The 27274-nt window shown below is 41.1% G+C and overlaps 1 long non-coding RNA gene across 6 annotated transcripts in view; it reads right to left on the reverse strand.

The window, feature by feature from the left end:
• The window catches only part of LOC135575593 (uncharacterized), a 117918-nt gene that overhangs the window by 52069 nt on the left and 38575 nt on the right, over nt 1-27274 (reverse strand). Inside the window, exon 1 of one of the 6 annotated variants that reach the window (XR_010466653.1) lies at nt 6587-7126. The exons of 2 other annotated variants lie outside the window; for them this stretch is intronic. This is a non-coding gene — a long non-coding RNA (uncharacterized LOC135575593). Of the gene's footprint in view, nt 1-6586; nt 7127-27274 lie in introns of those variants that run through there. 3 more of the 6 variants (XR_010466656.1, XR_010466652.1, XR_010466657.1) reach the window with 3 other exon arrangements.

A 27274-nucleotide genomic window follows, 5' to 3' on the forward strand; every position in this document is an offset into this window, starting at 1 on the left:
AACGTGATCAATAAGACCTTGAGTAGACTTCCAGGTAAATAAAATAGCAGGTAGTTAAAGTTTAAACATTTCTTTACTGAAGATTTGATACAAATCCACTGCAGCCTCCTGCTCTATGGTACATCAGGAGCTAAATCATCTACTTTCCAACACAACACTGCAAGAAATGTTATGATGAATCCATTCTATATTGCCATTGATGCATTATATTCATTATTTGAAATAAACTATCCATAATGCAATATTTTATGGCTTTCCTAAATCAAATTAAAAATGACATTACATTTCTGGTAACCTACTATGAAAGGTCTCACTCGTTCATTAGACAGATCTAATTCTTTGCAAAATACAGTGCACTCCTACCACAGATCACAAGAAACGCTCCCCAAAATTTCCTTAATGGCTGGAGTTTTCATCCTGCTTTTGTGAAAACTGGCTCATTGTGGCTCTTCCCTTTTCAAAGCAACAATAATTTGCGGTGATCTGGAACAGCATTTCTTTTTTCACATTGAACTCAATCGTAGACTCATCGTACGACAAGGACGGGTATTTCAAACCCATCAAGATCCAGGCACATCTGAAAAGCTTAGATTCCAAACACCCATCTCTTTCAGGCCTCAGAATCAGGTGAGGCTCATTACAGGAGGAAGTTTTCCAGCACGGCTGGGATGTGGGTTCTTTGTTCTACAACACTGACAATTAACCATCCCGTCCCATGTCGGCACTGCTTGAGGTCTTTCCATCTGCATTCCCAATGTCAAGCCAGGCTACTCCTGTTTAAATAAAAACTTCTGCTTTATTTATTGAGAGCAGAGGCAACAAATGACCCAGTCCTTAAAAAAAAAAAAAAAAAAAAAATTAAAAAATCAACATTTTAGAACTTGTGAGTTTAAATACCAATGACAATGGAGCTACATCTGGAGGAGGAAAATGAACGCTGTCATCTACATAAATGGAGCAGAACCCTCCTGAAAATAGACTTTGTTATCAAGTTGTGTGAATTTTCTGCATCCAGCTGGACTGAGAGCACTGGTTTTGCTGCACTAAGACAATCTCCACCTCCAGCCTTGGTAGGAATCTGGGTTTACAGGGAAATGTGGAAATAATTAAAGTGGGGGGAAGAGCTATTCATGTTTTCATTTCATGCTTAGGTTCATTCAGAGTTTGAGATGAAGGGATGAGTCATCAGTTCTTGTTTTATTCAAACCCAACCCCTGGAAAGTGTTCCATTACACGAAGTTACAGTCTGTACTCTGGCAACTAACCAGTTCTGTACACTGGCTGCCATTTTGCTGATCCTTCGTATCTGAGAATTACCTTAAAATCCACCCGATGAAAAGCAGTGCCCGTGTTACCCATGGCAGCCCCTGAGCGCGATGGCCTCACCACCACCAGGCTTCATCGCCTCTGCTATTAACACCATGCCAAAAGACTCGGCCCCGAGAGGCTCTGAACACTTTCTAGGACATGAAGGACCACATATAGCTGTTCACAAGAAGCTTTAGGGTTATTGGTTATGACAGCTTATGGGAAGCACATCCAGGAATGCTTGATGTAAAGAGAAAGAGCTGCTTGTCTATCTCACTGGTCCCCTTTCCCCTCCCTTAGTGATGCTGGTACCTCAGGATATAGAAAAAACTGTTGGACGTCACTTATAACTAAGGATTATCCACAACTTCTGAAGTTCAGACATTGACCTTTCCTAAAATACATGATTTTTTGACAAAAGCCCTTGTAAACTGGAAAGGGCTTGTCTGTATTTAAAGGTTTTGGTAAGGGGGAGAACAGTGGCTATTTTCTTTGCTATACTTCACCAGCTGTATCGAGACATTTCCTCATTGTAATTCTGAATGGGAATGAGCACTATTCCTTGCAGAATCCTCTGCACGGTCTCATCTCTCTTCCTTTCATATGCGCCTTCAAAAGATTATTTTTAAAATGTAGTGCAATCTGGTACCAGAAAAAAAGGAAAACAAGTATATTTCATAGAGGCAAAAGCCCCCCTCCCTGCCAAAAGACAGATAATATGGCTTTAGCTAGAAAAGGTGGAATGATACTTTCATAAACGCCTGAAATGCATCATGATACTTCACAATATAATTGTACAGGGACAGCACAAAGGTCACAGAGCCCTCTTGGTCACGCAGGACATGATCATACCCCCAAGTCCAGATAAAGGAGATGTTAAGGCTGTGAGTGTTCTTGGTGTCCCCCATAAAACACAAGCTCCAAAGCAAACATGAATTTAGAGACTTATCTCAGCCCAATAGTTGTCTGGGATGATCTAAGGAGCCAGGGTACACTTTTGTGTATACGAGCTGCATTCCCTGGCTGTTTGATGAATACAGATCAGCTGCACAGCACAGGAGCATATTTCATTTGAAAGATGGAGCTGTTTGCTGTACCCGCAGAGATGAGGTTTCAATAAATGCAATATATGAGACACAGGTCTCATATTTTTCTTGTCTGCCTCCACCTCAGGTTTTTCACTTGTATACGAGTAATAACAAAGAGGATTCATTTGTTAATGAACAGACTTCTATTTCCATGAGCAACCCCAGTATCCTTCAATGACAGGAATGAGAATCCAAAGTTAAATCTTCATTAATATTTCAGATTATTTTTCACAGTTCATACCAAAAATCACTTCACTTATATCTTCCATGTGCTCTTCCCTCTAAGCTTTAGTTACCTTTTATACTCTAACTAGGCTCATAACTCTATTTTTTAAGAATGCAACGGTGGTTTTAAACTATCACCCCCAATAGAAACACATTCCTGATGGTGGGTTGCACATACCTGGTGCCTGCATGAGATCAGAGGCTCTCAGAGCCTTTGTTCCTTATTGTTTTAGTAACTTTAGAAGAATAATATGTTGCATAGACTCCATGCTTGTTTTCTATCTAAATTTCATGAAAAAAAATGAAGGATCCAAACCCTCTCATCCATTACATTTCTTTTTGTAATCATCCACAAAATGCAGGATCACCCTAGACAAGCAACTAATAAACTCAAGTCTGCCAATGCCTCAATACATTGTGAGCTTGACTATTTATTATTGTGTCTTGGTTTATTACTCTAGCACGAGCGCACATTACGTTTGTTCTTCCCAGCCTTCCCTCAGGCTGTTTTGACAGGAGAAAGACTAATTGGGAGTGAGCGGTGATGGGCTCTGCCTCTGCCCGGCCTCGGGACAGGTGGCAGGTCCCTGGGAGCAGGGACACACTCTGCTGAGGATGCTCCGGTCACTATTGCATTTGCAGCCCTTTTTAGCCAAATAGACTCAGTTCCAGTTGTGACCGCTGCACCATAGAAGACAGAAGGGTGTACACCCAAATAAATTCTCAGCTACTTGAATTATCTCAAAAGCAGAAAGACTGAGATACCTTTTTCATTCAGATCTACAGCCTCCAAAAATCCCCTCTACACTATACCTTGTATGTGCCAGCACACAGTAAATCACCAGATTTAGTAGTGAAAAAACAGGATTTCCAAAATGGGAAACACTTTAATTCATCATTAGAAACTTTTTTGTCAGTTTTCCCAGACCATTTCATAGAATTTATGAGCACTTCACATCCATCAACACTCATTTAACTGCCAGCCTCAGACAGGCTTTTCATCTTACAGACCATTAGACCTCTGCAGTGAAGCACAAGCCTGATTTGACCCACACACACATTGTTCTTCTCCCCCCCCCCCTCTCTTTTCCCTCTCTTCCTTCAGCAGAGTTAATAGAAAAGCGCTTTGGGCACTTTTTACAAGGGCCTCAGCTTCAAAGAATCAAGGCCTGGCTACATCTTACCAATCTTCATCCACCGACAAGTTAGACAGCTCATCCAGCGCTGGCAATAAGCCTTAGCTCCCTTTGCATTCAAAAAAGAAAAGCAGGTACACTGGAAGGGTAATTCATCTTGCCCGAAGACAGGCAGATGGATCACCCTATGGAGACTCAACTTCTATGTGTAGCCTGTAGAGGAATCCCAAACCCAGCTTAGCTGGACAACTCGCATCTGGATGGAGCTGGAGTAGTCAACTGTTTCTCTGAAGATACGTGCACTGGTTTGCACACACAGCTCCAGCCACCGGGCACAAATCAGGCTGTACGTTCACTGGATCCTCTGCTCCCCAAAAATGCAATCACCTGAACATACATGCACCTTTCAGGAAATAACTGTAAAACTTTCTTCACCATATGGCACCTGCGGCATAGTCTAAAAATGCTTTTGAAAAATCAAAGTTGCTCTGGCAAGAGATAAGAGAGAAGATTACCTAGTGTACACCCTGCTAGTCAAGGAACTAACTAGTCATTCATACTGGCAATTGAACGGGACAAAATAGATCAGCATGTACATAATTACTGGACAAATAATTCTGCACCTAAAATCCCAAAATAAAGCTCTTAAAAAAAGGAGACAGAAGCAAGTGAAGGCACTCAGAGCACCCATTAAATCTATGAGAAGCATCTGAGATTTTGAGTCTTGTGAGAAGTTTTGTTGTTTTGTTTAAAAGATTGGGATTTTTTTTTAATTGGCTGTCCATAATGACACTTTTTAGTTTTAAAATACCATGTAATCTGAAGCCAAGCAGCACCAAATAACAAGCATTACAAGAATAAAATAGATTACATCTAGATGATGGTCAATATAATCAAGTTTACAAGGGACAGGAGTCTGAACCAACCTCCAGGTGAGATCAGTTACTTGGTAGCCCATATAAACAAACAGCAATTTTCACTTGAGCGAGCAGCAGACAAGCAAGCAAGCATGGAGTTCAGAGTTGGAAGGTGGATTTGCAATTAGAAGATTTCAAACAAAACTAACCAAAGGAGTTGAATGTGGAGGGCTGCTGAATGAGTGATACGCCAAAAGGGACTCCAAACTAGGGAGGGTGTAGGATGAAATTCAGTATGCTGATTTCAGCATCTTCAGCATTATAAATCATTTCCGCTGCTGCAAGATATTCAAAGATGGTCTATAAACCTAAAAAAAAGACCCCACAGGTTGCTGATATGTTTCTTGCGGATTCAGAGTGGTCTGTTTAAGTTCACTTCTCCTAGAACTATACCATTACATCTCCCTGATGGAACTAGACAAATCAATATAGATCTGATGATACTTCATCTGCATAATCATCCCTGTATAGATTGTTAACTGCGAGGGTGGGAAGTGAATTCATTATAAATATCTTTAAAAGCTCAGCAAGTAAAATATTAAATACTATATTCATCACAGTCATTATTTGACAGTACTAGGCCCATTACATGGTATACCACAGAGCCAGTGGGCAGGATATTTCAAATTAGTCAATGCTATGGCTTTTTGTTCCTGTGATTAATGACATTTGCATGCTGCAGAAGGATCCATTTCAGCTCCCACTGTGTCACAGTCATTTCTCCAATAAAAATCACATATGTTGCCAAACCGTGTCCTGTGCTCCTCTCCCAGTCTTTTCTTCAGGCAAAATTCCAGTAAATGCCAATGGAGACTTTTCCTGACTAAACACTTCATTATCTGACCCCTTCACATTATGCATCAGAATTATGTGAGTAATGCAACTTACTATTGACACTTTTCAACAAACAATTCTAAGTTCTGCTACGTATTTTAGTACAAATTCAGCAAATATGAGAACGAACTAGCGAGTTTCACTCCTGGTGGGGAGCTCTGATCACTAATAACATTTTAGTCTCACTGACTCATTCTTTGGCTTTTGACCAGTCACTTGAACAGCCTTTGCCTCAGTTTCTCTACCTGTGCCACATGACACGGGAGGAGATGAAAGAATTAACTTGTCTGTACAGCAGTTTAAAAAGCAGAAAAATAAATAAATGGCATATCATAGCCAGGAATTAGCAGTAAATATACATTGAGCATTTCAGATTCCCAGATGGTTCCCACCCCCAATCAGTGCAAGCCCAGTGGACCCTCAAGAAACAGAGAAATAACTCAAAACTGTGTCTGCAGCGCAGGCTACATCACTCAAAATCATCCCAGCCAGCATTCAGACACGCACTTAGAGAGATGTGATGGGTTTTATCTTGCTCAGAGCAAGGACTGATCTCTTGATCTTTCAAGCGATAAGAGGATCTCAGTCTGGAGCCGAACAACACAGCTCTGGAAAGTGCCACCGCAGCCTTTTTGTACCCACGGCAGGAGGTTCAGCTGGTACACGCACTTGAAGGACAGGCTGGATGGACACAGTCGCTGAAACAGGACAAGCATCAGCAAAGGGACTCCAACAAAACATCAGGAAAAGTGTAAGAAGTCAAAGGTGCCTTCTAAGAGAAATAGCAAAATGCTCTCTGAATGGAGCATATGCATGCAAGGGCGGCAAATTTCCAGTGCTACAAATCCCCAGCTTTTAGCTGCTTCAGAAGTTCTCACAACAATTGCACTCTAAAGCAGATTCTGGGCTTTATCTTCAGAGTGAATGAGGGAAGAAAACCAAATGTCAATGACATGAAAAAAGAGGATTCATTAGGATTTCAATCTAACACCCAGGTATGTCCCAGATAGCACTCATAAACAAACAAAATAAAACCACAAACACACAAAAAAACAGAATGCAATGCAACAACCGTCACCTCAGTAATGCATCAATAGGATCATTGCAGGTTACAGTGAGATGTGGAGTATGGCAGCATCTCACTCTGTGACGTTTGAGCGGTCTAAGTCAGGAGATCAAGCACTCCCTCTCATCTCTGCCGCTCTTCCTTTCTCACCTTGTACAACCATCCTCTAAACCAGGAAGGTTTTAATGAGCAAACCACTCAAATCAAATATTTCAGACAAAACATTTTCCAAAGCCTAAGGTGCCAAAGAATTAACTTGGTTTATGCAAAGCACTAGGCAGCGGTGCTTTTCAGTGTTCTTGGCTCTGATCGCTGCAGCTGACTGACTCAGCTGCACACAAATACACACGGTCACACGCTGAGGAGGCAAAACCAGTTTCGTTTTTGGCAGAAAATATGGCAAATCATGCAGGAGGATGAGACACTTAGAGTAACATTGCCTTTGTTTCCCAACAGCTTTATGAATTCAGAAGTGTTGATGCATGAAAACCATCTAGAAATCCCATAGTCTGAGTCTTAATCTGGCCCTTTACTGAGAAGAAAAAGGTATTAATTAAAATACATCTACAGAAAGCCATGAAAAGCTGCATTTTAGAAGCATAGATCTTTAATTATGCTGTTGAGAAGAGCCAGGCAGAAAAGCACATTAAAAGACAGGTTAAAACTACAGGCTGAGAAAAAAGGACTAAAGTGGTTTTTGGCTGAGTCAGTGACTTGGCTGAGTCACTTCATCTCAGTAAAATGAGGATCATGTTTAGCTGTCTTAGAGAAACACCATCGATATTTTCAAAGCACACAGAAAGAGATCCACAAGAATAGAAGTAGCTATATTCAATTCTCTACTACCTTTAATACCATCATTCCTGCTGCTAACAGGCCAGTACATTTTTTCTTTCCCTGTACTAGAAGCTCCAAATTCCATAATGCACGAGAATCCTCAGAATAAAACAAAGGCTTTAAAAATGATTGTCTATTTAATCCAAGCATTTAATCAAGTTAGAAGAAGCAGAAGAGCAGCAAAAAGGGGGAACAACAGGCTGAAAAAGAATAAAGAAACTTGGGAGAGGGAAAAAACCAAACCAACAAACAAACACACCAAAAAACCCTCACACCTTGATTGTGGCTCTTACTTCTCAGCTTAGAAAGCATCTGGCTTCCATGTGCCCTAATCCCTGCCTTTTAAAAGCAAATATCAGCTCTGATGCCTGACTGCAGATGACGGCTGCACTCCATGAAGAGGAGTGAATTCCAGCAGCACCTCATCACTCATCCCTTCTAACTCAGCCGCACAGACAGCCCAGAGCATCAATCCACTGTGACATTTGGGCTCCAATTATATATCACTGCATTAAAAGCCCAAGGGCTGATCTTGCAGCATTGTTCTCCTGTACAGAGCCCATTTACGAGGCTCTTAAATGCTTTTTAAAACAAAGTTATGAGGACAGCTCTAATAATTACAAGAACCTAACCACTTTGAAGGATAATTTGTGGTGGCTTTTGGTGAGGACTAGCTGCTCTCACAGTTGTGCTCGTGGGCCTTTTGAAGCTTCCCGTTGAATAAGGATTTTAAATGCCTCCTAGTAGAGGTACAGCCCTCTCCAGCCTACGTGAAAGCTGGCAATTACCCAGCTACAGACGACACAAAAAGCTTTTTTTTTTACAAATTACACATATACTTTAATAACACCTCTGCCTCCTTTCTGCTCTGCACACCAGGTGCTGCTGGAAAGACTCAGTCCCGCAGGGCCAGCGCTGGGGGCTGCCAGAGGGATGGCCCCACATCTCGCTCCCCATGGGGATTATCACAGGGTGAGACAAGCGTTCGGGGGCTGTTCCCCATGCACATGCTGCCTCCTGAAATTCCTTCTCTAAGAAACTTAATTATCAAAAGACAGCTGCAGGGGACCTATGAATCGTGTACATGTTCTTGCAGCACTTAACTGCTGTGCAGTTCCTGTTAATTAATGCTCATGATTTGCATTTACATTGGGCCTAACTTGATTACACACTTTGTTCCATCATCAGGGGACTGTGTAATTCCCCAGTTCAGTTGCAGAGAGGGGGTTATTAGAGTCCATTGATCAGGATGAGATAATTCAGGTGCAGCGTGGCACTTCATGTCGGGCCAACGACAGATGATGTTGGTCACCCTGCGCCATGCCTCTTTCCAGCAGTACATAATGCACCAAAGAATTTATGGCTTCTAATATTGTTTTTTCTTTCTCATCCTTTTTTCCCCCACTCCTCCCCCCTAAATACACACATTCTCCCTTCCAAGTGTGTTTACAGCACCGCAGTACACATGAAATAGGAATAAAAACCACTGATAGTACTAGTGAAGGGTCTTAACAGATTTTTCAAGACCTCTGTGCACAGACCTACCAAAATAAGGAGCACTGCCTTATGCTTTCTCACAGCTCTGGCCCAAAAAGTCAATAACGAGAGAAGCATCCACGTGCCAGTTCCGCAGCTTGAGGGACAATGCAGAAAGGCAAGGGGACTGGGCCAACACACACCAACATCACTGCTCCGGTCCGTAGAAACTGTGAATGCACATCCTGATGTCTGCAGAGTCTCCGGCAGGTTTAGAAGAAAACAGTCTGACTCTTCCCCCTCCCTGCCCTGGAGCCCCTCAGGACTGAAAGCCCCGTATTGACACATTGCCCCAGCACAAACTTCTTCATCTTTGCAGTCAGTTGGAGGTAACACACATCCCTAGGCCAAGCCTAATCTCACCTCCACTTTCTTCTATACATCATCACTCAATCCACATGACATCACCAGTCACACTTCAGACAGTAAATACAATCTCATTTTTAATTCTATTTGCTGTTGCTCTTGTTTCACTGAATTTCTAATATTTCTCAGAAGTAACACTATCAATGTCAGGCAGTTCTTCATATGACATAGGCTTCTCCTAAAATGAGAATTCAAACATTAGGAGAGATGGACCACAGACAAACCTCAGTACTGAATTTTCTTTCAACCAAAATTTACATTCATAACATTTTGAAGAACACCGGTATGTTTCGATGTTTTTTTATAAAACGGAGAATGGGAACAGTTCATAGCTACGCATATATAGAGGTCCTTAAAGATATCCCCATGCAATTGTGTGTATTCATGTAGCTCTACGGAAGAACGTTCACTCTCCTTCCCAAGGTAAGTTAACTTTATTCTGTTGCTGTTCTATAAATTCTGGCATCCATGCTAGAATATTTACAGCTTTACAGCTCAGTTATCTCTGCAGCAAGATGCACCATTATTCTCCTTGGGACCCTTTCACCTTCCCATCTTCACACACTATCTACAAGCTGACCTTGCCCATAAGGCAGGTAACCACATCTCCAAATGTCTTTCTCTGCTTGTCAGACTTCTCAGCAAGGCAGCCAGCTATCAAACACTGATGTTTAGTCTGTATTTCAGGCAGATTTAATGAAAAAAATAACAAATACCCACTAAATAAGCAAGTTACTTCCCGTAATTCAGTTCTGCTTCAGAGTAATTTCCGTGACGTCTTCCACAACCCCAGCGTGCCACTCACTGCTTCATTTGGCAGAAATAGTCGTGCCTCTGGTTGTTTGGTTTGAATTCAGAAGCACAATAAAACAGGAATTAATTTTAATGTTTTGTAGAGGTCCACACCACTGGACAGCCACTATTTCTGCAGTCAAATAGCTTCTTTCCTTTTATCCTTCCATTTAACTGAGAATCTTTAAGCCGCTTAATTTTCAGTGCTGAAGCCAGCTTTACCCTTTAAGAGCAGTGTATTTTCTTCTGCCCAGCCTGAAAGGATAGTTTTAGTTGATTAACTCAGACATGTTTCAGAAAGACTTTCTTTTAATTTAATTTTTAAATGAAGAACACCATGTTCACATTAGGAGCAGCAATAAGGAGAGGAAAAAAAAAAATCTCAATAATTATTAAAAAGACCAGAATTTCAGTTAAATTCATGACCAGTAACAGGAAGGGTAAGAGGACCCAATTACAGCAACTCTTACTTCCATCAGATGCTCCATGGGAATAAAGATGATCACACATGAGAGTAAAAATTGCACTATGAGATCCCACATTAAGATGTTGGCTCTAAACTGCACAAACAGCTTTGATTTCCTGCCACTCTCACTGACAAGCAATGCGCTGCTCTCCTCTAACTTCCACAAAATCTGTACTTATAAACAAGTTTTCCTTTGGGTTAATAGATATGAAGAACCTATTACAAGCACCTTGTTCTATATCAACCCAGAGTGCATTAAAGATTTGTGAATTTGCTTTCAGCTCAGCTAGAGCATGATAAGTAGAAGCAGAATTGTGCCTGCCACGCTGTAAATGGAATTTTCAGAATGGTTAAAATAAAAATACATATACATACATATATATATATATATATATATATATATAAATACACTGTTCAATAGGATGAGAGATGGAAAATATTCTTGGCTGTCAGAACAGCTGCTGTTTGAGGAGAAAACTGATGAGTGTGTCCAGTGTCACTTGCTTCCAAAAAAGAACAAAATAAATCTTTCATGTTTGTCTCGTTGCAGGAATATCATCTCGCTGCCACGCTTTGTGAATGACATCTGAATTAAAGCCTCTGCCCATTGCAAAAGGGGAATGCACGCAGCGCTGTGTAATCACGGCTGTGCAGTGATATTTACTTTAATGTGCTACCCAGACAAGCAGAAAAGGCCAAACTAAAAGGGCTCCTACAAAATGAAAGGGGTGAAGTTTAAGAGGTTACAGCTCAAGAACCAGCTGCAGTATCAATTTACAAGGCTAGTTTTCTGCAACTTACATCTTTGTGTTGTCACATAGGTGCTTATGAATTGGTAAAGATATAATCCACACTTGCAAATCACATCACTCAGAAGCACTGAAAAAACTCTTTTTGGGGTTCAAATATACCATTCCAAGAAATGAGAAAATGGAAGGCTTTAAGCTATCTTTGTAAAAGCTCGCTGTTGCACTGCTGGGCACCTCCACATATATTCCAGTTTGCCCATATCATAAAAGAGATAAGAAATAACTTAGAAGGCTGCAGAAACATCTCCAACTCTATATTCTCCCCAATTAACATACTTCATTCAGACTTACCAGCTTTCTAATGGAAACACCGGATCCACAGATTTAACTGTAAAAATAACACCTGAGTAACATAAGCCCAGTTTTGGGATCTTTGCCATAGTATGGGCAAGTTAGGACCATGTTATACCCCAGCTGCTCTATTCTGCTTTCTTGGCTGGGAGGAGAAGAGTTGAGACCTGAACTTGTTGTCACAAGCATGTCTGAGAGTACAGTTCATAACTGCAGCCCATGCAGGCTCCCTGTTTGTTCATGGAGTTTAATTGATAAGCAAATATCAAGTTTGTTTGTTTTTTAATTATTTATCTGTTCAAGCCATCAAAAAAGTTCTGGAACAGAAGAGGCAGCAGCTCTTCAGAAAGGAAAAGGGCAGCTTTGTATCTGTGTGATAAATCTACTGCAAATAATGCATGTGTTTGAATTAAGCGATCTCTCTAGAGGGTCTGAGAGTGTCTTTCCTGGAAACAAGTAGGAAAACACATTTGATGAGTTGTTAAGTACCTTTCAGTTCAGAGCAATGGAAGAGGAGTTGAGGACATCAGCACAAATATTTCTGTGTCCATGTCCAAATACAAACAGGATTTGGGTGATGAATCGTTTCAGCCAGGAGGAAAGATAATACTCCTCAAACCTTAAAGAATTAGAAGTATCTAAATATGTGCTGCATGGGAAATCAAAGTGTAGACGCTTTACTGAAAGCGCAGCAGAATGCTGGGAGACAGACGGCTCGGCTGCCGCTTTCCTCCATTCCGTGGTTATGGATTGCTAATCTTGAGCCCCAGAGCTGGGCTGGTTTATACAAAGCGCTCTGCATCCAGAAGATCTGAAAATATCTGGGAAACATCACTGAGTTACTGCGAGCAGATATACAGCTGAAGGGTCGCCGCTGCTGGGCCAGGCTACTCCTGCTCACAGGAGCCTTATCTTTATCATAATATATGTTTGATATAAGAGACAAAGAGGAAACTCCATGAACATATCACAGTTCCAGATAACTAGGCTTTCTGTTACAGACGTCACTGACACATGTAAATACCCGTCACCCCAAGAGGAAGAGAGCTATAAAGACAATAAAGTCTCTCTGACCGCTGGCAGAGATGAGGCTTCCCTGAGTTTCCAACAATCTGGGGGGGAAACCTTATGGAACATCGTTGTGGGATGTGCAGAGAAACGCAAGACAGCTCATGTAAATACACAAAAAGAAGAAAGCTGCAAGGCTGCCTGGGGAGAACGACACAGCCCAGAAAAGTATAATATCCCTTATTTTGGCTAACTAGTCCTGCCCAACAATTGAGGATTTCTAATGAAGGGAACCCCTCTAAACCTGATTGCTCACTTATGCTGCTGCTCCTCTGGATCTGGGAGTTTCTACACAAGACAACAGGCAAGACAGATAACATTTTCTCAAGTATTTAAAGGATTACTATTCAACTCCCAGGTGCTAAAATAGCATCACTATTAAACTCTAAATGCTAAAACACCAAGAATAACTTTTTTTCTGCAGGAAAACACAGAAGAATAGTAACTAGACAGAATTGGTTCACACTGGAATTTTACCACATCAAGATTGATGCTCTGTGCAAAAACAACCAGCATTCCCGCACATACCTCATTTGCAAGGGCCACTCTAGGGTTCCTACACAGATATAATGGATGTATTTATTCTTGAAATAGCACATTTTGAAAGTTACATTTCCAATATGATGGACACTTTTATTCATAAACAAGCCCAATAGCTTTCTCAGAAACTGGATACACTGAAATAATGGCGCAATTATACTCATATTTAATTTATGATAAAAGACCAAAATAACACATTTGCTCCTTGAATTTCCAGTACTTTTGTTACTTGCTGTAAGCCAGTCCACAGTGTGACAGGGCTTATTTTATCTTTGTTTCCAGGAAGTAACACAAGCAAACTAAACTGGTACAAAATCTCACGCGGTCTGTGATAGTAATGAGTCGCCAGCCCTGACTGAAAGAGAAAAAGTCATTAACCACAAAAACAAAGGACAACTTTTTCATAAGAGCAAGTCACTTATATTTAAAAAAAGGAGAAAATGATTAATAACATTTGGCTCAAAATGAACACATGTAGCTGCAACAAGACTTCAACAAAATTTAAAGCTGAGAGCTGAGCATAAGCAACATGAATCAAGGCGCTCAGCATTGTTTCTGTCCTCTGTTTAACTCAGGCACAGGCTATTAGAGGTATACGTGCCTCCAGAGTTGTTGTGTGTACAAACACACCTCACGGTAAAACATCTAGTTCCATTTTTATGTTTTAAAATGGATTTTACACAAATAATAGCAAAGCACAATTATTGTCCTGAGTTTCTCCCACTGATGCTAAGAGTCAGAAAATAAAGTAAATAGCTGGATAAACGAGAGTCGGAAATCAACAGTGGAAAGAACGGGAGATAGCGAAAAACCATTACCTGATGGAAGATAACTGCAGAGCTCAGCGTTTTTATCAGTGTTTGACTAATGGAACTTCAAAATTGGGCAAAGTAGGAAGGGAAACAGGTCAAGACCAAACACCAACACTGAAAAGGATGCTCATGAAAAAGCACTGAGCTGTCAGACACCACTCAGCTCGCAGGTACTCCAGCAGCTGAGCTGATGCACACTTTGCTGCTCTTAGAGTCACGCTTCACCCAGCACCTATTCAAAATTAATAGAAACCCTCACATTGTGCTTTGATATACAAAATACACATCCAGATTTAGTCTCATCTCCAAGGACAGCTGCTTACGGTTATCTACAGTAAAAACAACCTGTCACTTAATATCAACAGCAACAACCAAGGGAGCAATACCATGGGGTGGCACAGATGGGGCGTCTCCTTGGGAGCCTGGGTACCACTGGCAGAGGAAGGTTTTGGCTGGGAGAGTAACTTTTGAAAGTGAGAAATAAGATTTTGAAAGCTATTTCTTAATTCTGCAAGTCTAAAGTCAGTCGGTTTAATACTTTGTACTTCCACAGGACTAACCTGGCCTGACCCACACTGTTCCTCTTCTCATCTGACCCTCTCTCATGGTGTCACCCGCTGTGGTGGCACCAACCCGCCCCCTGCAGCTGTCACTGTGGAGGGAAACTGCCTCCCACTCCCCATCTAATTTCTAATACTCCAACAATAATACCTTTCTTCTTTGAACACCTCCATTTCCCCTTTCTCCTAATTATTTCTTCCATTAATATTAGAGGTAATATTTAAGAAACTATTTGTCTTAAATACAGTCTTAAGTATAACAGTATTCAAACTAAAAAATAGTCAACTCACTCATTAGTGTTTCTAGCCTTTAAAAAACTAGACAAAACACCCTGATAAACTACACACTTAGCAGGCACAGGCCCGCAGCAATTGCACTTTTTAGGAACACAAATGTTTTGCTGAATGGGAAGAGCACCAAGGTCAGCAGGGCAGTGTGCAGATGGTTGTCACCTGTCACCAGGGCACCCCGGGAACCACCCTGGGCGACTCTGCCTGTTCCACAGTCTTTGAGATCTGGTCCTTAACCAGAAGAGTCAGTGATGACTTAAGGGCCTAATGAGCATCACAGCAGCAAACATCGCACTGAATTTTAAACCAGACAAATGAGTGCTGTGATAACATGGCTAAATCACCTCTTAAGTACTACTATTCCTCTTCTGGGCTCTCCATCCCCAAATTAGTATGACTGGGGAGCCCAGGATGCTTCTGAAATGCTTTGATTGTCTTCAGTTTTCCCTTTTCTTCCCTCACATAGCAATTCCCTCTTACTGAGTCAATGGAATAATGAGAAGACTGTTCTTAGGTTTTGAAGCTGAGTGAGTAAATGATATTCCTATTCATTATTTATCTGCTTTGAAATTCTCATGAATACCACCAGTGATAATCACCTAATTTCTATCAATTTATTTCTAGATCACCATCACATAGAGAGTGTACTGTAGGTAGCAGCTCAATCCAATATTTATGAAGCAGTTTTTTTAGTGAATATATAGGGACTCAGTATAATTACAATTAGAGCTATTCCTTTAAATTCTAAACTGGGGACAGATTGAACAGAAAAACATCTCAGTTTCTTAGAGCTAACACAATTGCTTGAAAACGCCATAATCTTTCCAAAAAGCACATAGCAGATATAGTCCTGTTATGCTCTACAGAATTAGATCTACATAAAAGGTTACTCCATCTAGTAAGTTCTACTATTTCTGTTCAGCAACATAGTAGCATACCAGCCATCACTGTCAGCATCCATCTGGGATGACAACCTCTCCAACAGCCACAGGCAGAGACTTTAGAGGTGACTGCAAAGAGTTCAAGTCCATGCACAACTGAGCAGCCAGGTCAGGGAGGCTGATATCAGCTCAGCACAGCCCAAAGTCGGGCAGCTGTCACCTTGACCGCCTAAGAGATCTACAACGCAAGCCCAAGGCAGAGCTCGCTGGAACAGCCCACGCCGGTGGTGCCAAATGTGTGAATAGTGTCAGCCCTCTAATTGGATTCAACGCTGCTGGGAAGCTGTTCTGTGTCAAACCATGTGGCACTTCACCTGCTGCTCTCAAAACACTCCAATTAGAGGGTGTCCATTCACAGCAATGTCACAAATAGCGGGGGGAATTCATGCACTGCAGGGTTTTTTAAACGTAAGGAAGACAGTGATCTCTATGCTATATTTTGTTAGACATCCTGGATAACTCCATCACATACAGCAGGTTTTAGACTATAGAATTTCATTGCTTTCATGTCCTGTTTTACATGGTCATTGAACAAATATGTACAATTTGGCATATCTCGGTAAAATAAAGGGCAGTAACTAAAACGGACGCATTTTAGACTGCAGTTACCAATAAAGGAGCTCTGTTGTACAGTTAATGTGGAAAAATGAAAATGGTGCAAAGCAAAATGAACAGCAGCACTTAATGATTGTCATCATAACAAGCTATGCATTTTGCCCAGATCAAAGACTAGAAATTCTGTATGACTGCAGATTAAAAAACCAAACTATACTTCTTGCTACAGCCTCTGCCAATGCCATTGGTCTGGAAAACCCATCATTTTTTTCAGATTTTACGAAACATCACGAATCTTCTGTAGAAGGCTGAAGGTTACAGGGCACTTTAATTGAAATGTTGAACAAAAAGCTCCTAACTGCTACTCCAGCAAACACATTAGAATTGTCTGTTGTCACTGAATGAATTTTTGGTGACTCCCATGCAGGAAATTCACAGCTCTGCTCCAGCCACATCCATTTGGCAGTTCCAGGGTTAGCCCAGCACAGTCTCTCCATCTCTGGGAGCCCAGGACACCTCCATACACTGGCTCATCTTAGAGAGAAACCTAAAAACCTGATTTCAGTTTTGGGTAAGGGCCAAAACCTGTTTAATATTTCAGGAAATCTTGACTTGCAGCGCCTGATACAAACCACCGTTCAGTGAGCTAATGCCACCGTCAGTCCAAAACCATGCTATTTATTTCCTGAATCAGTAGAGCCAAAGGTGACTAAAAGACTTCAGGCCAGCTTCTACTGAAATTGTGCCAGATGATTGATGTGATTTTAATGCTATCGAATTTCAACCTCAGACACGAAACAGAAACTGATGTATATCCAAATGCAGACAGCTCTTCTACAATATATCTACTCCCTACACTGTCCCAGCTATTCCCTAACCCAATTTAGGCAGCAGCGATCAACAGCAGAGCCGGGCAACTGTGAGTTATTTTCCTCCGAATCTGACAAACTTTACTGTGACTCATGTGGATCTTCATTCCCAAATAGAGCAGGGGAAAGCAGCCAAGCCGAGGAGAGGAGGAAAGGGAGGAGCAGGCAATTGCTCTGCTTTCAGAAAGAGCAAAAGGAAGCTCAGATGTCACCAAGTCCCAGGCAGAACTAGCATCCCATTATTTATCTTTTCTTCCCCATTAAATTCATCAGTCACATGGACCTTTGGACAGCAGTGGAGCAGAAAGAATGGGCACAGCATTCATTTGGCATGAATGCACAAGTAGTGAATAATTACACTAAAGATTTTTGTAGCATTCACAGCCACCACCCATGAAAAGAATGATCAGAAATCCTGGTGATGGGCATAGAAAAAGATCTAAAGAGGAAATTTCCACCGTAAGAAAGCCCTAGTCTGTGTCAGGATCAAATAGAAGGGACATCGCAGTGCTTGATGATTTGCTCTTTACTTTCCCTTTCTGAGCACATTGCAAGAGTAAACCCCCTCTTCTCAGCATCATTTGTATAAGGAAATAGCTCTGCCCAGCTCTGCAGCCACACAGCATTTAAACCTCGCACTGCTGTGTGCTGGCTCTCTGACTGGACATAATCTGGTAGCTGTTAGTAAGAGAAATTAACTAGAAAATATCCATAATAAGCACATGACCAAAAATAAAGCATAAAAAGGAGAACCCACCCAGATGGGAAGGCAGCCATGAAACACTGCCCATGCTCCTTAAAAACCCTGCAGCACAGTGCTTGCTTTCTGGAGTTTTCCTGCACTAAGGATAAAGTTAGGAAAACAGTGCAAAGTTTTCCACTCTGGTTCTCTTTGCTTTCATACCTGCCACTCACTCCCCTCTGCATGCCTACATGGATGCCAGCAAGGCCTCTTACAAAACCCTTTAAGCATTTGCAACACGCTTTTCCTGCCTCAATGCCACAGCTACTACCTATATTCAGCATTTGCTTCCTTTGGAGACCAGTTCCTCCAGGGACTGAGTGTCCTCACTCTTTACTGGGCTGGTTTATTGCATAACAAGGGGCATGGAAGCATCTTTTTCCCTTTCTACATGTGGGACCACATGATGGGTTTTTTAGGCAGCTGGGCCCTTGCTTTCAAGGGCTGTGTTGCCCTCACCAAAGCTATAGAAATTCACCCTTGTAGTTCTGGTGGTCCCAGGTCAGCACCCAAGTGGGTGCAATTGCATTTTGGTCTTCAAGAAGGATAGGCTGTAGAAAGCAAATATACAAAGGAAGAGAAAATTTAGAAGGGGCTATCAGAAAGAAAATATCTGAGTAGGGCATAGCGTCAAGAAGGCAAGTATCGAGCTGAAGGAGCACAGGGGACTAGTGTCACAGATCTTTGAATTGGTGGTGGAAGGAGAGGTCATGAAAAGAAGATGGATCTTGGGAGAGCACATTAAGTTTCCTATTTCTGAAGTGTGAATATAAACAAATCCCACTCACACACAGTCCATGCTGGATCTTCACCAGGAGCCAAAAAGGCCCCAAACTGCGTTGAATGCCAGGTTCACCTGTTTGAGCTGGATGCTCCCCATGGCCACAAGGGATGTGGGGATGCAGGAGGTGCGGCACAGGGAGGACGGCGCCTTCCCTGCACCGCCCCACAAACCAGACCACGCACTGCAGTCCTGTTGCCATAACAACCATAAGAAGTGTCCATAAATAGAACATCTTCTGCCAGCAGGATATCGTGTTGGCAGAGAAGATTTAGCTCCAGCTTCTTACAATGCACCTGTTTCTTGAATATATAGACAACATATATACATATACACTCAGAATATGTATAAATGGATACATATATATTCATGAAAGAACTGTAGTCAGAGGCACTCACAACTGTGAGGATGACCACTCAGAGTTTTGTGGCAACCATGGAAAGAGAGCTCAGGTCCTCTGCTTATCCTCAGTGCTAAGGAGGATGGTTTTGGAAGGTTTGTGGGAGCCCTGCCTAAGTCCTGCCAATTCTGTCTAGAGAGGCTATGCCAAAACTCCTTGCTTCCTCTCTTGTTTGAGTAACAAAAAAGATAGAGAAGAAGGGCTGTCCTGCTTGTAAACGCACACAAAAATTAATCAGACTACTCAGATAAGAAAGCAATTTCTCTAGCAGGAAAGCAGCAGGGGATTCTTTGCAGAACACGCAGCTCCCAGACACAAACACAATTGTTCTTTCTCAGATTGCTCTATGATGCAAGAGACCTTTACCACATCCCTTCAGTGAATATCAGCATCTCAAAACTTCTGTGACAACTCAGGGTTTTAGACAAAAAGGCATTTATTCCAGAAAACACATTACTATTATTGTTTAATATATATTTTTTTTCTTTTACTTTTACACTTCAGCTGTCACAGCAGCAATGCACTTTTAAACTACACTCCCCCGATAAACATAATAGCTACATCCAGTCATTGCCATCAGGGTTCTCTGAAAGGAAGTGAATACTATAATTCGAAACCCCTTCCAACATAAATGTCAGTCATTGTTTTCAAATATTATATATTGCCAGCAATAATAATACCTCTGCCTTCCACCACCAGAGCTCCCCGCAGCCCCTTCACTTGCACATCTGACCTGCACACTCCAGAGGCAGCGAGAGAACCCACAGCATCACCAAACCACTTTATGTGTAATAGACCCCACCCATACACACCAAAATTTCAGGGGAAAATGGATAACCAACTTAGACATTTGTGCTGCAGTCCAAGCTACCTGGGCTTGGGTACCAAGCTTTTGGAATCCAGGCTACCCATATCCTAACTGGGATTAACATGATCCTTGCTATGATTAATAACTCTCCCTCCCGAGTCCTCAAGCCTCACCTGCATCAGATAATCATTGGGATAAGTGAAGATAAAGAAAATGAAGAATCCTGATTACATCCCATTATTTACTGCTGGACTCCTGCAGCTGTTTTAATCCTACTGATGTTGGACTAAACTTGAAAATAAACAACATGGTGCATTTTCCATCACCATTAAATGTAATTAATGGATACAGTTAGTCAGCCAAAGATAAAATTCCCCTGCAGAAAGTCCAGAGCAATGTGAATTTTTGCTCTATTCTGTCAAAGTATTTTATTTACTTGGCAGCTTCAGCTTAATTTTTCATTCATCATAATCTTTTTATCCCTTGGAATCTATACCAATTTCATTTCAAACTCTGGTCCTAATCTCATCTAACAAATGTGCGTGTTACACCATTTCATATTCCAGCTGCCTGGGAAGTTGACAAAAACCAGCTTTTTAAAATCCCATTTTTCATTTAAGTATTTTTCAAATTATGTTTTCAGCACATTCAGATATCTTCTTTACTTTATTCTGAGTCTAAAACGTGTAACACGACAAACGCCTGTGACTATAGGGCAGTAGATATTGAAGTTCAACCTGCAAAGAGCTGATTCCCACCTTTCATGCCTCTGATTTGGAACTTGTAAGGCATCACAAATGAGGGCACAATACTGGCACATAAGGTACCTCATTTGTATGCCCATTTCCTCTAGATGCATACAAATAGCTTTTTATCTTTTACCCACAGCAACACCATTTGCGCTTGTGGTCCAATTAACCCTGCTTGCTGATTAAGCAAAAAATTATGCATACGTTTTACCGACAAATTGCACGAAAAATCAGAGTACACGTATGTAACTAATGAAGACTAATGCACGCGAAAAATTTGAACCTTCATTTTTCACGCAGTTGCGAGTTGCACAGATGTTTATCAGTAACCTCTGTGTCACCTGTAAAGGCAACTGAAATCAAGGGACTTGAAAGCAACAGCAACATTTCTTTGTACTCAGGTATTTTCAGCCTAAAGGTTGCAGGAGAGGTTTGCCTAGATATATGATGAGAGATAAATCAATGTGTCTCAAAAATGAGACTAATTCTGAGGTGAATTCTGGTAAATTTTTGGAAGAGAAATTTAGGAAGTGTGGGCATTTGTGGAAGTGTTGTGCATCAAAATTGCAATGAAATACATTGTTTGGATACATGGTTAATATCACAGGTCTTCCAAAAGGTGCATGCATTGCCACAAGATCCTTGTAAGATCCAGATACATTTAAAACTTCAGCTTTAAATGGGAGCTGAAACAGCTCCTTAGCAGAGCTGCATGGGTCAGGACTTGGCTCCGTTCTCCTGCCCTCCTTATCAACTTAACTTCTTGATTAGGGGATAGATCAAGGGGAAAATTTAACTGGCAACGGACTTTGGGCTGAAAGATCAGTAAAATAACAGAAAGAAGTATCACGCCCACTTCACAAATAACATTTTTGTTAACAGATAATTCTCAGAGTCTTCAAAATAGAAGTTCACATTTGTGGGCTGAAGCAACTCCATAACATTTCAGGGACAAATGTCACAAAATTGTGAGCTACCCACTAGTGACCGTTTTAGCTCAACAAATCTTAATAAGATATAAGAAGCTTCATCAAGAGGCCTCCTCAAAATAGTATGGTACAAACTTGCCCTCTGCAGTTAATGTGCTGCAACAAACTCCTCCTTTGTGACCGACCTCAGCACGGCCTTTCCCACCCCAGAAGCAAAGTTTTGCTATGGCTGCAGTGATCGATCTCTTTACCACCCACCTCCAGGCTCACTTGAAAAGCTTAGATCTTATTTACTATCAATCAATAGAGATGAAAGGCAGTGTTCAAACCAGCTGGTTAGGGAACATATATCATATATATCAAATGAGTGGGTTAGAGAATATATTCATCAACAAAAATTCTTGCAGACAAAGAAAAAAAATCATGGTCTAAGTTTGTTACAAGAGCGGTATAAATTTTCCCTGAGTAACAGTAGATATGTGACCTGGCAATGGTGATAGAAAACACCATGTGGGTAACCACCATCCAGCTATAAACAGCTCACAGGTCACTGCCTGGAAAATACCAAACGCTTCCACAGATCAATATTAGAAAGAAGGGAAACCAATGTCAAGGTTTGATTTTGCAAGACCACTAGTAATCAGACCAAGAGTTCCTTTCAACTCAGATCTCAGAGTTCAAATAAATATCATAATATTGATTTGTCTCTACATATCTCATTTGGAACAGAAACCCTAACAGAAGAAAGCTGGGTGCATGAAACCATAGGAATAAAGGAAACTCTCTACAGAAAAATGTTAACTCTCTTACCAAAATGAAGACAATATTAAAAACAAAAACAAAACCACAAACCAATCCCCCCAACAAACAACCAAACAAATACACAACATACACACACCAACACACAGAGAAACAACCACAGCACAATTGTTCTTTGACAGCTAAATTAGTATGTGAAAAATTAAGAGTCTTGTTGCACCAACTAATTATAAAACACGTGGCTTTTGCTGCCTCTTACTTTGATCCCAGACTTTAAACCAGCCCTTGTGATATCAACCTGCGGCCTTCACATTATTATTCCATGTTTCCATAAGGAATTTCCCTGGAATGTCACCAGAGCTGAGAAAGCACCAACATGAACCAAAAGCAACATCCTCCCGTACACATCTGCGCATGTAAAAACGCACAGTGGAACTACCACTTGCCCAGCCTAATATTTAAGGGACATTTTGAATAGAGAGCCATATGCAATCAGCCTTGGGCACCCAACAGGGACAGCTGGGGTTGGGAGAAATGGATGACAGAGCAGATCTGGGGTCCTGCAGTCTGGATACAGGAGGAACATACAGTACTGGTACCCACGGGGCACGCAGGAATAACCAGGGGCTCATCTTTGCAGCCACCCCCCAAAATACATTTTGCAAAGGCAAACGCCACCCTTGCTCTGCAGGAAGCGGCTGTTCTCTTTGTGTGTGACCTGCTGGAGCCAGCTCGATTGTTATATCTGATTGATCTCTATAGCTTTACTTTGAAGCCATTTCCCCCCCTAAACAAAATAATTTTTAATGTAAAATGATTCCATGGCATTTTGCAATTAAAATGTGCTTCTGCAAGAACTAATCCATACTTTGAAGAGAGAGAGAGAGGGAAATGCTTGTTTCTGTAACAGCAAAAGTCAGCTGTAATTTAATTAGCAGCTGTGGCAGATGAGATTTGTGATTTCTTCAATAAAAAGAGATTTTTTTAAAATTTTTTTTTAAAGAGCAATTAACACAAGACTCAATGTGAAGCCTTGAAATTCAGAGAGAACAAAGGTGGGAGGTGGGGATGAAAATGAAGCTGCAGGAATTGGAAACAAATGAGTTGTTTTCTAATTTTGATCACCATTCTCCTTGCTGGGGGCAGGACAGGTTACCACTATAAGTGGATCAAACTCCTAAAACTGGTCCAAAGCTTCTTCATGTGCAGAATGCAACTCCTGTTATCAGTGTCGCTCCAGTTAGAGCAAAGTCATGTATTAATTAAAAAAAAAAATAACAGTAACATAATTATCTTTGGAGGTTTGTGAACTTCTATTATTTGTTGCATTTAATAAACACAGAGAAAGAAAAAGGTCATGTCTTGACTGGAATAGTTTGTAAGCTAATATATCAGCAAAACAGGGAGGGTTAAGATAAACAGAATCCACTTTTAGCCGCTGTATTTGGTTGTTTTCTTTATGGCTTAATAGTGTAAATTGAAAGAGAGCTTAAATGTTAGAATATCTGACAAGATGGTAAATTCAAAACAATAAGGAAGCAAATAAAATGATTCATGTGGAATTTTGAAATATCTCAAAATATGTCAGCCACCAGATGTCACAAAACCTGCTTGTGATGATGCGTTGCACTGAGAGAAGGGCACCCAACCACATGGTGTGTCAGGAAATTCTCCCATTAATCTCCATAAATCTTAAGGTCTTGGAATTATAGGCTCTTCTCAGTGACAACCAATGATAAGACAAGGGGTAATGGGTTCAAACTGAAACACAAAAGGTTCCACTTAAATATGAGAAGCAACTTGTTTGGGGTGAGGGTGGCAGAGCCTGGCCCAGGCTGCCCAGGGCGGTTGTGGAGTCTCCTTCTGTGCAGACATTCCAACCCACCTGGACACCTTCCTGTGTAACCTCATCTGGGTGTTCCTGCTCCATGGGGGGATTGCACTGGATGAGCTTTCCAGGGCCCTTCAACCCCTGACATTCTGGGATCTGTGATTCTGTGAAAGCAATAACACACATTTGGGGAAAACAAACGGAGATTTTTCTCTGCCACCATTTACCTCAAAGTGGAAATGATGCATCTTAAGCGTGACAAAAAACACAGGCCACTTGTCCTAAAAAAAAGGGCATTTAAGAATATATAGGGACAGACTGATCTTAGATAAGCACACTCAAGGTCGATATGTTTACCATCACTTGCAAATTCTACAGACCCAAGCAGTTACTTAAATAGCCAACAGCACAAATTCCCAAACATTTCTTTTTATTCATACAGATATATACATGTATATATCTGTATAAAATGCCTGCTGTATTTTCCATGCAACCAATCCTATGTGAAAGACACCATCCAGAATAACTGGGAATTACTACCTCTGCTGACTTTGCTGAACCCGTTATATTACATCCTCATGGAAACACAGAAAGCATGTACAAATTAATTTATATCACACCATGATGCTGATAGCAAAATCCTTAGTCTGAAAGCAACACACAGTCAAGAACTTGGCAGAACCTGACTCTTACTATTAGTTCCACAAAAACATTTAAAATTGTAACTGAAGCAAAGATCAAATCTCATTCTATACCATAATAGGAAAAGGAAAAAAAAGGTGCCTTTCCCCAACAAAAATAGCAATATAAATCAAGAATACCTATGGATTAACAGATCGCAATAGGTATGAGTTAAAGAGAAAATTATTCCTAACATTCTGCATTCAAAGAAAAACTCATTCAGAGCAATAAATAACTAATATAAACCCATGTTGCTGCTGTGTGATGCAGTCACCTCCAAGAGCTGCAACAATATGAAAGAAAACATATACTGAATTTGCCCAAGGAGGGAGCAATTTATAACCTCTGAGACTGCTGTTCTGCACTTGATTGCTTTTATTTACTTCCTTTCTCTTTTAAAAATTAAATGCTGGCCAATAGAACTATCTGCTGTCTGCACCAAAACCTTGTGTACTGTGTGTCAGATGCGAGATGTATTTACGCTATCATATTGCAGAACTCATTAATCATCGTTTTTCATTTTTGTCTAATTCCACTGCAGAATATGATTGTTGTACAAAGTACTTTGAAATTAATAAGAGAGAGATGGTCAGGGTAACCCCATTTTATCTGCCTGAAAACTAAGATTTAATATTATCATTTGTGTTTTCCACTATGATGAGACAGACAGGACACCTGTATTTGCTAGTGATCTAAAACCTAACGTTAGAGAATAATAATAATCTGGAATACATGGATTACTATTGCTTGCCTAATTTAACAGGAAATAGGCCACTGCCGGAGGGAAAAACGGTACCTGCGACTCCAATAGCCAACAACTCCAGTATGTGTTTTTTCAGTACATTCACAGGCACAGCCCGAGTCAGAGCCCGCTCAGGCCAGGGACACACCGTGCAAAGTCCAGGATTCATTTACAGCTCCGGCTGTTCACATGAGTGTTAAAATCCCTTCAGGAGATGCACTTGGAGAGCGGAGCCAGGAGGGAGGAACTGGAATGGCTTGTTCCAGCAGCCACAAATCCTTAGATTAACTTAAGCCAACGTTTTCTTGACCATATAAAGATCCAAATTCAAGGTTGCTAAAATGCAAAGGTCCTACGGGATTAGCACACTTTGAAACCTAAAGGCAAGAGGGCCACAGACCAGGCTTGGGACTTTTCATGCACAACAACTAGGGTAAAGCCTTAAGTGCAAACCTGCACGCAACACAGAGATGGCCCGTTGGTTAATAGAACCTGGGCAGCATGGTCAACACCAGGCTGTGCTTTCCTTAGTCTTATTGGCTCAGAGATCAGGAAGCTGTGGGAGATGTAAGACCCAGAAGGTGCTGGTGAAATAAGTTATAGTCAAAAGTAAGTTAAAGGATGTAAACAAGAATTTAACCTAAATAGGAAAGAGCCCCAGTCCCAGTAAAGAAATTCTATATTTGAGACTTTTGAACATTTATAAAAGCCCACAAAGAAGAACACAACTCCATTTGGCTCTGGATTTACAGGGTGGGTTTGCAGCAACTGAGGAGCTCTGAGGAAGCATCACAACCAAACCAGGGAGGCCATGCAGCAGGACACCTGCTGACAGCAAACCCTTTGGCATGGGGGCGCAGCCCGGGGACTTCAAAACATTAGGGTTCGACTTGCTGTGTTCAAATTAAGCTAAAGATTAACAGTGAGAAAGGTTAATTAAAAAAAGAGTGATCTTTTTTTTTTCCAACCACTTTGACCTTGAGTTGTTAATGAACTGCAAATTCTCTCACCAGGGAATGTGGTTGCTTGGTGGAAACATGATAGTCTGCAAAACAGCCACATACACCCTATTTATTTTGTTCTGGTTGAGGGTGCAATAAGGGAAATACGGGGCTTCTAATTTGAAGCAGCTTGTGACATATAGAAAGGAAACAGAAGTGGTTTTTCAGTCAGATCACCCGCTACGTCCAAAATAACAATCCACCCTATCCACTCTGACAAAATAACACATAATAGAACTAAAACTGTGCTGAGAAAAATAGTCTGTTAAGCTTCCCATTCCTCTGAGGCCTGAAAGCTATTTTTAATGTTGAGAACTGAAGTTACATATGCCCCACCGAAGCCTGCCTCGCCTCAGCCGATTGAGAGAGGGAGCCTGCAAAGCATTAATAATTCATCTGATTTAGTTTAGCTAGCATGTTGGAGCAACCAAACTGCACCAAACTCTCCCGCAAGGAAAGCAAGAGGCGTTATTGCAGAAGGAGCTTTCCTCCTTCACAGCATGGTCTTTTTTTACTTCTTTTTCTTTTCCATGTATTTATTGGC

The sequence above is a fragment of the Columba livia genome, chromosome 16, assembly GCF_036013475.1.
Source record: "Columba livia isolate bColLiv1 breed racing homer chromosome 16, bColLiv1.pat.W.v2, whole genome shotgun sequence".
NCBI classification, from domain to species: domain Eukaryota; kingdom Metazoa; phylum Chordata; class Aves; order Columbiformes; family Columbidae; genus Columba; species Columba livia.